Below are 5,353 nucleotides of genomic sequence, written 5' to 3'. Positions count from 1 at the left end.
TTCCCTGTTCCTCATGCCAAGAGCTCTCAATGAAAGGGGATTTAGCCCCAGCGTGATTTATTGTTTGCAGATCAATTGCGTGCAGAGCTGCAGTACCTGCAGAGGAGTCCCTGAGAACTCCCTGCAGCTGCTGATGCTGAACGTGGTGCTGCAGGACCAAACAGCACTGCATGGGTAACTCACAGAGAACAAGCCTGATTACCACACAGCACATCACAGACAGCTCTGTGTCTGGAGAGCCTCTTGAAATGCCAAAAATGACACTCGGTCTTCTGCCATGAGAGCATCAGAAAAGGCTCTCTCATTGTGTGAGCACAGGAATCATCAGAACTCCTCCCACGACTCCTCAGGCCCATCCACAGCCCCACCTCTGAGCCACCACAGTCACTGCTGCTGAAGCCAGCACAGCTTTCCCTGTATGCCAGCTGAGTTCATGGACAGGGAATATTGAGTACCTGCTCTATGTTCCATTTTGGTATCATCTGGGAGCCCCATACCTGAAGTACCTACAGATCCCTGCCTTCCATGACTATTTTTATAAGTGAAATAAAACCCAGTAAGATTTAATCCAATATACCAAGGGGTAACATGCTTTCAGATGAACTAGGCCAGGAAATGAAATGCATCCTCCTTGCAAGCAGCCAGAATTCCTCTGCTCAAGCTGTGCCCTGAGGCCACAGCTGGCTGAGCTGGGGTAGGTTACCCTGATGCTGCCATATGGGAACATGGAACTGCTCCAACTCAAATTAAGGAACACTTTTCCACGTTGTCTTCAGCTGTGACAGTGCAGAGAACACACAATTTCCTCCCAGGGTTTCTGGATACCCAGAGGAGGACTGCAGAGCTGTGCTGGAGGTGTGGGCAGCCTGGCCCTGGGGACACCAGCCTGCAGTCCCCCTGTGTGTCACTATTCCCTGGAGCACACTGTCACTAGAGCAGAGCCAAACGTAAGCATGGCCAAGATAAATGAGACCTCCTGCAAACCCCTCTGAAAGGAACACAACATCTTTATCAGTTTCTTGTATTTACTCATGAATGATGTCCCATCACTCCCACACATGCAATGAGAGCTGGCAGGCGGGAGCCCCAGCTCTCCCTGGTGTGTGGGAGCCAGCACAGCTCCCACAGTGATCCCTGGACATTTGAAAATCAGCTGCTCTGCTAATACCCTGCTCCAAGGACTCCAGTCCCAGGAGAGCTGCACATCTGGGGCACCACAGAAGTCAGACATTGGTATTTCTGAAGGATAATCCTGAATGAGGGAATTTATTTTCTTTAACAGCTTCAAAAGACAGTGCTGGTTCTCACCTTTCCCACTGCCAGCAGCATCTTGCTCAACACCAAAGGAGCCGGAACAGCCGTGCTCCCCAAGGAGAGCCCGAGATTGAGCTGAGATTAAAGGGAATCATCTCTGCCCTTTGAGCTGCGATTCCCTGGCTTACCTGCTCCATGTGAGTGCCAGGCCCAGCGTGCCCCCTGAGGTGCCAAAGGCCATGCCCGTGCCTTTGAAGTGCTTTCTTTAAATGAATGTCTCAAGCCAACAGGTGGAAAAGTTGGCTAATAAGGCCTTTATCAAATAATTGGTTATTATTTCATCTCTTTCCTTTTGATTTGATCCCAGATGATAACCAGAAACATCTTTTCTAGTGTGTTACCATTGCGTAGAATGATTTCAAGGAAGACTCAGCATTTCTTCCTAAATAAAATAGTTTTCTTTTTAAAAAAAATGGGAAAAGTGGGTCAGCATGTAAAATAATAATGCACGGAGGCTTGGTTCAGACAAATTGATTTTGCCTCAACATCTCAAGGGGTTCTCTCTCTGAGGGCACATTTAAGCTTTAAAATGAGAAATGGAGGTTTGTGACTAATTGCCTTCAAACAGAGGAATGTAAACATGACTTCTGAGATGTTCAGGACTTTCACATGATCACAACAGACAAACTCATGAAGCCTGGAGGTTTCTAACAACACAGGAAGGAAACAGAAAAACCCAAAGTGTACACAGCATGAAACTCTAAAAGTACCCAGGGTAAATATGTTTGCAGCTGATCATTACCCACATGTCTCAGAAGCAGAAATGGAGCTCAACCCTGCTGTTTCAGAATTAAATGAACATATTCCACCTGCCCAACAAGAGATATCCTAATGTATTACATCAGCACCAACAATGCTGAACGAACAGACAATTTTTACGGCTGAATAATTATTCTCAGAAAGCAATTTTGGAACCACATAAGAGCGTCACCCTTCTCCCTTCCCTCCTGTTTCCCTCAATAATAAAACCAGGATTAAAAAATGAATAGGAGAAATCTTTTTTTGCTTAGAATTCACATAAACAAATAATGCATTGTGTTGCCACTAAAATCCCCAACCATCCAGCCTAGCCCAGCCCTTCCCCCACTGGGCCTGTCCAGCTCTGAAATCATCACCCTCAAGTATATTCCATTCTGAAAGTCTGATTTCTGCAATCTCTTTCTTGCTTTTATTTCATAGTGACAAAGTGCAGTTCACATGATTCCCACAGGATGGGATTGACAAAATATAAAGGGATTTTTTTACTACATCACATGTCCTTTTCTCTCATTTTAGAGTAGAAATTTCTCTTTCCAAGCAATAATACATTTCTAGGTGACAAAGTCATGTGAGCACATGGGAGCAAGGAAAAAAATGAATGGTGATCTAAAATATTAAACTACTTTTATGAAGCATTTTGATGAACACCAGCAAGAGACAGAGTGTAATTATTGTGGCCATTAGGCTGTTATTTATGTTAAATGTGTTGCTCTTGTTGGCTTCAGAAGTGTTTTAGGACTACAGCACTCTTGGGAGTCCATCAAATGTGCTGGCATGTGCAACAAGTAAGAGAGTGAGGCAATAGCTCACTGCATTTACAGCATGAAAATGTTTAATAATTGCATGGGAAAATGAGAGAAACAGGGCTCTAAGGACAATGGCATAAGCGCAATACAAAGAAAATATTGTGTAGAAAGTCAAAGGCAATGTTGGCATACATTTTCCAGTCCCCTGTTGTTATTTAATATCAAGTTAATTTCTTCAGTTATAAAAATGTTAAGAAAATGAAGCACTGAAATACAGTACCATGAACAAATGAGACCTGCAGGAATAAATGAAGAATATCGCCTAGAAGATCCTGTTACTGTCTCTCACTGTGTTCACGTTCTCACAAACTGATTTAGTCACTTGTAGTTCAAACTGAGAATCAGTTTCTCTGACAGCAGCATCTGGTTTCAGGCAGCACAAACCAGCAACTCCTTCAGTGCTATAGAACTGAGGAGGAAAAGTATCAAAACAAATGCTGTCCTTGTTACATTTCCAGAAAAAGGGAAAGGAAATTGCCAAGCAAATTATCCGTTATATAACTGAAACACTTTTGGTGATAAAGCAGGAAATGTTCATTAAGGTTCTACTCAGAGATGGCCAAGCTTTGTCTGCAATTATTTTGTATTTGACTGAATCAGTGGCTTCATTCCCGCCACAGGCACAGAAATGGAATGGGAGTAACAAACATTTCTACCCCAAAATACAAATATGAATAGAATATTTTAAGAGGATCATGACACCCATTACTATCACACCAGACCATCTTGCCTAGTGTCTCCCCAGCAGCTGTGGATGGAAGGAAGTGCTGCCAGTCGTGTTCTGCAGAGGAGGAAAACCCAATAAATCCTCATCTTGAGCCCCCCAAGGGTCTCCAGGCCCGTCCCAGCGGGCACAGTGCCAGTCCAGCAGCAACCCAGGGGAAGAACAGGCAGGAACCCAGACCCTGAACTTGTGGCTGTTCCACCTCCCCATCACCACTGCACAGCAGAGGCCCCATTTTGGGTGAGGTGAGAAAAGCCCTAAGCCAAGGAAACACTCAGGAAATGCAGGACTCCTGAATCTCACCCTCCTGTCCATTCACCTCATTACACGAGGAAATCACAAAAATGAAATCAGCCAGCTCCCAGGGCAGAAGTGAAGGACGAATCTCCCAGACTCAGTCAGTGTTGGAAGGGTTCCCCCAGTCCCATTTCTGATCACTGCTTAATTCCCACACCCTTTTCCCTTTGCTTGTTTGGTCACCTGCTTGACAGGAGAGGGGTGGGGGATTGGTGCTTCACGGAGAACAGCAGCAGTGCTGTGCAGATGCTACAGGCAGCAAAGCCATCTCCTGGGTCAGGATCTAGAGTGGTACAGAATTATTACTGCCTGAGAAGGAAATCAGAAGAACTGGGGAGAACTTTCTAATTGCTTCACCATTAATCTGGAACACTGTTGCCAGCCCGTAATCAGCAAGGCACGAGAACTTCAAATCATATTTGACAGATGGGCTTAATTAGTTATTCCCAGACAGAATCATAATATTTGCTGTTAATATTCATCTGAAAACACCCTGCTGGCTGTGATAATATTTATATGTTAATCCTGTTACGATAAGCTGCCGGTGCCAGAACCTCTCCAAACAAAATGACGGATATATTTCAAACCCCGAGCTGGGAAGGCTCTGGCATTCTGCTCTGGGTTGTCACTTGCACAAGTGCCTCCTTAAGCCGTGAAATTACACTTGTCACACTGAGTTAGCTTTATTAACACTATTTTCTGATCCATGTAAAACTATCAGGAACACAAAGGTACTGAATCTGCAGTTAATTAACATTGCCACCTTTGCATCCATGTGATCAGACCTCTGCTTTTTAGGAGAAATTAAAGAATATGCAAATAGAGTTTCTGTAATTTCTAAATGAACTATGGAGGCCAAAAATTTGCTAAAGGACATCAATATTTAACTGTGACCCAGTGTGCCTATTTGGTGACATCAAACATTTCTAGATAAGGATAAAATTATTTCCCAAAACCTGTAGAGCACATGTAATGTGCTCTTTCCCCATGTAATGCTTGATCTTGCTTCTTCAAATGCAGAGCTAAACAGAGCCAACTAAATTTAATGAGGAAAACAATACACTGGGTAATTGCAAATATTTTGCACTCGTTTACAAAGAGAGAGGAAGAAGTTCTCAAAAGTGAGAAAACCAGAAAATCTCAGCTGGGAACTCGATGGAGCAAATGAAACCAGGAGTCACAAGACACATACACGTACACCTCCTCCTCTCTGGGTTTTCTTTCCAGTAACATCTGTGTACAACCCCAGATTTCTTTTAACAAACATCCAGCAATGTTTATACTCAGCATGTGCAAGCACACAGAATCCACAACCACTGCATGAAAGATGACATAGTAATTTATTTTTTGTGTACCAGGGGTCATTTTAAAGGATTGCCACTGGATGATGAATAGTGAAGGGAAGTTAAGTTGCCAAGATTCAATTTCCCCATGAGGCTGCTTTAAATTTTCC

General features: G+C 43.6%; 1 protein-coding gene across 1 annotated transcript in view; it reads right to left on the bottom strand.

Annotated features, from left to right (window-relative positions):
• The window catches only part of TMEM132D (transmembrane protein 132D), a 185,772-nt gene that overhangs the window by 107,375 nt on the left and 73,044 nt on the right, over nucleotides 1-5,353 (bottom strand).

Source organism: Geospiza fortis, unplaced genomic scaffold, assembly GCF_000277835.1.
Source record: "Geospiza fortis unplaced genomic scaffold, GeoFor_1.0 scaffold145, whole genome shotgun sequence".
NCBI lineage: Eukaryota > Metazoa > Chordata > Aves > Passeriformes > Thraupidae > Geospiza > Geospiza fortis.
This window is presented reverse-complemented; position numbering and strand designations above follow the sequence as displayed.